This window comes from Cnephaeus nilssonii (assembly GCF_951640355.1).
Source record: "Cnephaeus nilssonii genome assembly, chromosome: 5".
Taxonomy (NCBI): Eukaryota; Metazoa; Chordata; class Mammalia; order Chiroptera; family Vespertilionidae; genus Cnephaeus; species Cnephaeus nilssonii.
Window position 1 is genome coordinate 81,169,782 of NC_137076.1, and position 6,755 is coordinate 81,176,536.

The window sequence follows — 6,755 nt, forward strand, 5'->3', positions numbered from 1 at the left end:
TTCCTGACCCTAGGATAGGCAAAACACACAGAAGGTACTTAATAACATTTAGTAAATGAATGTACTGCTGATTGAGTGTTAGGTGAAATGAAACAATTTTTTTAGAAGAGAAGTCCCTCCATTTTTCACTTCTGTGAAAAAGAGCTGGCACAGATTATTTAGTGATCACATTCTAAAACTTCTTTACTGGGCCAATGTGAAGTCCTTAAGAGCTCTGTGGAGTAGACAGTGTGCATGATTAAGAGGTCTAATGATCATGATGCTGCTTATTAAAAGCAGCCTCATCATGGTATCAACACAAGTAATACAAAGAACTAGTTTGCAAACATCAATGTATCATGTGTGTGTGGGGGGGGTCTTAGAAAATGCTTTGAAAACCATTGGGTTTGATAAAATAAGAAATTCAACAAAGGACCACCATCTTTCCATCTCAAGTTTCATTTTCCTAAACTCACGGCAGTATTTCCTTCCATATTTTTGACATAGTTTCTCCATGTGACTTTCAGGGCACATTCTCTCCCAAATTTCCTCCTACCACACTGACCAATTTTCATTAGCCTCTTTTGCTAGCTTCTCTCCATTTTGTATACCTTCTAATGGTGAAGTGCCCTAGGACTGGCCATCTTCCTATCTTCACTAATTCCCTAAATGACCACATTTAGTTTCATTGCTTAATTATGTTTTTTTTCTAATCTTTATTCTAAAATTCATATTCTAGATGTGCTATATCCCCTAAGTCTTCAGACCCAAATATTCAATTGCCCACTCAACATAACTTAGATGTTTAACATGCATTTCAAATTTAACATGTTCAAAAGTCTTGGTTTTTTTCATCCCAAAACTAACCCCAACTTTCCCCGTATTAGTAAATGACACCACCAATTACTAAGATACCCCAAACAAACTGAGGGCCATTCTCTCTTTTGTTATTTAACGTTCTACTTCAAAATCCATCATTAAATCATGTCAATTTTATCTTTAAAATATGTCCAAATCCAACCATCTTTTATGAACTCCAGCACTATCACCCTAGTTCAAACTATCGTTACCTTGTCTATATTAGTACAATGGCCTTCTAACTGGCCTTCCTTCTTCTACCCATACAGCAACCAGATTTATCTTTTTATAACATAAATCAAACCTCCATTCAAAAGCTTCTACCAGTTTCTCATTATTGCCTTTCTTCTTTATAACACTTGCCGTATCTCACAGAATATTATGTATCTATTTGCAGGCTCTCTAAAGGCAGAGACTTTGTATTATTCATACTGTGCACTCAGAGCCCAGAGAATGCCTGACACTTAATAGATGATCAATAAATATTTGCTTAATAAATGAGTGAATCATCAAACATTTTTTAAAAAACTTTGGTATCTAATATTATAACCTGGTAAAACAGGGACAGTGATTATCTGATGATACCTAGGTCATCCTCAGAGCCCTGTGTACCATACTTTTTTTTTTCACATGAATGTAACAAAGAATGCTAACTCTTCATTCTAGATGATCTTTTCTTCAGCAGCCTGAGCCTTATGATATGCTCTTTTCTAGGAGGAGGTAACTTATACATTATCCTTTTAAATACAATAAAAAGATAAAGATATATATGGGACATATATGGGCCTTTATCTGTCGGCATGATTTTTTACAGAGAGTTAGTATGATGGAGAGCTTGAAAAATTTATGCTATGATTCCTCCAGAAATTCCCCTCCTGCTAAGACACAATATATATTTTTATAGGAGAGGGAAAGATAAAAACCAAACAGAGCTGTTAAGTTTCAAAACATAGACTTAAACTCATAATCATTTATTTATTTTTTCCACAAATACTTATTGAACTCCTACAGTGTGCCAGGCATAATGATAAGCACCTATGAAACAGCAGAGAACAAGACAGATAGGGTTTGTACTATCATAGCATTTACATTTGAGTTGGGGCAGTTAGACAGTGAACAAGTAAACAAATATATAAAATAATTAAAAATTGTGATTAGTTCTCTTAAGGAAATAAACATGATACTGTGCTAGAACAAAAGAGGGGGCTGTAGTAGGCAGAATAATGCTCCTTTCAAAGATGTCCACATTCTAGTCTCCAGAACTTGTGAATAAGTTATATTATATAACAAGGAGTAATTAATGTTGCTAATCAGCTGACACTGAGATCAGAAGATTATCCTGGGTTGTCTGGGTTTATCACAAGGGTGGAAAGAGAGGCAGGGGAGAGAGTGTCAGAGTCAGAGGAGGATGTGAAGATGCTGCCCTGCTGACTTTGAAGATGGAAGAAGGGGCCACAAGTGCAGGCAGCATCTAAAAGCTGGGGGGCAGGGGCAGGAAAGTGGATTCTCCCTAAGAGGCTCCACAAGGAGAGAACTCCTGTTGATGCCTTCCTTGATTGTAGCCCAGTGAGACCCATTTCACACTTCTGACCTTCAGAAGTCTAAGATAGTAAAATTGTGTTATTTAAAGCCACCAATTTTGTGGTAATTTGTTACAGAAGATATGAAAATAGCACAGGGATAGTAGATAGGAAAGTCCAAGAAAGCTTCTCTAAAGAGGTGACACTAAATTTAAGAATTGAAGGATTAAAAGGAGTGCATCATGAAAAGAGCTGGTGATAATACATTCCAGGCAAAGAAAACAGGCCAAGGACCCAAGATTGAAAAGATATAGATATGTTCTAGAAACTGATGAAAGATCAGGGTAGGGTAATTCAAGTGTGGTGACTGAGAAAGTAGTTAATAAGAGACTGAAAATTTAGGTAGGATTAGTTCATGCAGGGCCTTCTAGGCTATGTTAAGGAATTTAGATGGTACTCTCCTTGTAATGGTAAGATGTTGAATGGTTTAAACATGAGTATTACATAATCTGCCTTGTGTCTTTTTAAAAGAACATGGTATGCTTTTTATTGCAGTATGACATACTTAACATGTATAAGTCATAGTTTTATATAGTTATAAAGTTACATAAAGTTTATATAGTTATAGCTCAACAGATTTTTAGAGAGTGGTTACCTGTGTAACCAACACCCAGATAAACAAATAGAATATTATCAATACCACTAAAGCCTCCCACTTGCCTCCTTCTAGTCTTTTTTTCTTTTTAAGTTTTTAAAAAATATTTCTATTGATTTCAGAGAGGAAGAAAGAGGGAGAGAGAGATAGAAACATCAATGATGAGAGAGAATCATTGATTGGCTGCCTCCTGCAGGCCCCCACTGGGGATGAAGCCCGCAACCCAGGCATGTGCCCTTGACTGGAATCAAACGTGGGACCCTTCAGTCCGCAGACTGATACTCTATCTACTGAGCTAAACCAGGTAGAGTGCCCACTTCTAGTCTTGATTTCCACTAAAGACAACCACTATTTTCATTTTTATCATTTTAGTTTCTCTAATTATTGAGTTTATATAAATAGAATCATGCACAGTATTTTCTTTTACCTATGATTTTTTCTACTGAACATTATATTATGTTTGTGAGATTTATACATATTTTTGCACATAGTAATAGTTTTAAACATTGTCATTTCTGTACATATTTCTATATATGGCAATAGCAATCTATTCATCCATTCTACTACTGAGACACATTGGAATGGCTTTCAAGTTTGCTCTATGATGAACATTCTCATACATGTCTCTTTGTATGCACATATAAGCATTTGTATTGGGTATACATCTAAGAACGCAATTACTGAGTTGTGGGGTATGTATGTATTAAAACTAGTAAATGCTGCCAGTATTCCAGGCTCAATTACCAATTTAAACTCCACCAGCAGTGTGTGATAGTTTAAGTTGCTCCATCCTTTCCAACACCAGAAAATGTTAGCTTTTAATATTAATTGATTAATTAAATTATTCTCTTGGGTTGGTAAAGGCATTTCATTGTGGTTTAAAATTACATTTCTTTGATAACTAATGATGTTGAAAACTTTTCATATGCTTATTGGATATTTGTATATTCTTTTATAAGTGCTTGCTCATTGACTTAGTACTTTGGTTTTTAAACGATAATTTGGCTTCCATGGGGAGATTATATTAGCCAATTTAAAGTATTTGCTTGGATCTTGGTGTAACATAACTGAAGTTTTGTATATGCATAGGAATTTATTTTACAAGTGCTCATGTACAGAGAGAATGCTACAGAAATACAGGTATGCAACACAACACCATCAAAGTGCAATTTATGTGTAAGATTAATCATGAAACTATGACTCAAAAGTGTTTTCTGAAAAGTGTTGATCTATCCTATTAAGACACCTTATCATTACCAACTTTAAAGAGAATCATACTCTCATGAATTGCATTTATTAATGAAATGGAGTCCTTTAAACACAAGCTTTACAGAAATTTAATGATTGAGGGAGAGAAAATGCAATGCTGCATACAATTTAATTCAATGGCCTCCAGAAAAAATTAATTTTACTTCTATGAAACCGAGTTAGATGAATTCTGAGACATAAATACATTTATGATGGAGAAAGGGCATGTCGAATTAATGGGATTTCTGGCTGCCTGCCCAAGGAGATTCTGCAAAATCTTACAAGGTAAAACCCCCACTGGAGCAAGAGGTATGTGTGTGTGGAATGCGAGGGCTCCACCCTACAATAAATTAACTTTGTACAGCATGCTTTATTGCTCTGCCCTGCATTCTGGCAGGCTTTCTCTCATTGTCTCTCCCCCTGAGTGGCTTGCTTTGCTTATTCTGTTTTAAAGATGACTCCGCCAGACTTTAAAGATGACTTGCCTCTCATCTCTTCCTCCACCCTCATTTTTGTTCCTCGAGTAGCAAAGCCAAATCAGAGCCATTTTTGTGGATGTTCCAACATACTGAGCTATTGGCCCTGAGAAGTGAATTGCTTCTTTTCTCTTTCAAACCTTCATAGAGGACATTCTTCGTCTAACTAGACTACCTCCGGCCCCCTCTGTTCTAGAAATACCAAATGTCCACGGCTTCTGGGGGTGGGGCTGCTTTTCATCCCTGCTCCCCTCCTGGGAGGGACAACTATTGCAATTCCCTCAGCAGCCCCAAACAAGGAGTCAAGAGAGCAGCCACAGATCCAAAGCTAATAGGGTGGGCACTCTGCCAAGTTCCATGCACCGCTTTCTATCTACCACACCTTTCTTGGTTAGTCTGCATTTGAAGAGCCTAGAAAATTAATTTCCCCGGGGCAAGGGACCTTGGGGGCTGGGTGGAGGAGGGAGTGTCTCAGCTTCGAAAAGTGCAGTCGACTCGCCCTCTGCTGGTTAAAGATCCGAATTATCGCCGCTAATACAAAGTGGGAAAGAAAGCAATCCGTATAACACGGATGAATTACAGCTGAAACTCAGCTTAATGTAGCCTATGTGTCCATCTTAAATAGCCACTAGTTTCCCTTAGTCCTATCTGCTGCCCAACCACTGAGGTTTAGTTAGATTCTTATTCTAATACCTAGTCCCGTTAATATGTTGTGTTGTCCCAAGCCCATTTTCATTTGCTCTTGGGTTTTTGCCGTTCTAAAATGGGAATTAAAACCCGCAAACATGCTATTTTTGTCTGATTTGTTGCTAGGCAACTGGAAAATGATACCTGAACCGTCACTTCCAGACCACACTTGTGCTTCAGCCCAATCAATCTCTTTTCCTGAAACAGTAATTCGGTGCGAGCAAAAAACAGCTGCTGGTTTTGTGTTAGAGACTAATTAATTGAAAAGCAATGCAGCAAAAGAAGGCTGTCCCCACGCCGGTTTCTTAGGAGAGCTGACAAGCAGCTTTGTGCAAGGGGAGGGAGTGGTCGCCATAACTCACACAGACTTTGGTACCGCCTTTGCTGTCTTACGCATTTTGTCGGAATAAACCAACACATCGAGGTTGGTTAATCTGCCGTCTGTCGCACAGCAAGACAGCATTTACAAGAATGCACTTAGAATCCGGCGGGTGGGGAGAGAGAAAAAAATCAGAATTTTGAAATTTGGAACATTATTTAACATCAGCTGGTTCCCATGCAAGCCTAAATGTCCCGAATCAAGGGGTTCTCACCCCCCTCCATATCTGGCATTGTAAATTAGTCGGTCACGCGGGTCTTGGAACGTGCTGGTATTGGCCAGTTCCTTTGTCAGGTGAAAATCTCTGCAGCGAGTCATGGGACTAAACTGGGGCGGTGTCGCTGTCCGCATCTGGGGTGCTGAACTCTAGGCGTGGCCAGAGAGAGTTCCTTTACATGACAACTTCCGGTAGGGCGGGGTCTGAGTAGCGTTCCAAAAAGTGGATCCACCTGCCACCTGGTGGTAGATAAGAAAAGTGCTTTTGATAAAGTTCAAAAAGGACTGGATTGACACCCTAAACTCTGAAGAAACAAATTGAAGGGGCTTGGGCTCTTGGACCTCAGGATGAGATTTTGGGAGATATGCCTATTTTTAAAAGCCATAGAAATATATAGCAGAAATTGAGAATTTTCAGAGAGCTCTCTCACTTCTACACAAGAAAATAATTTACAAATATGTTTAAATTTCCCCAAGCATTTCTTCCAACACATCTTGTTTTCAGATTGGTATTGGAAAAGTATTTGCATATATAGACATTTAGAAATATTTGTTAAAATACTCATAGGATATATTTTATTAAAAGAAATGCTATTGAAGTTCTATCTTGTTAGCCAAATAAATTCAAGGAAGCTTAGTTGAAAGTACTGCTTTGATTTCAGCTATTGGAAGGGGAAAAAGGTGTAATTATGTTTAGGAAGTGGTAAGAGGTCACAGGAATTAGAGGAGGAAAACTC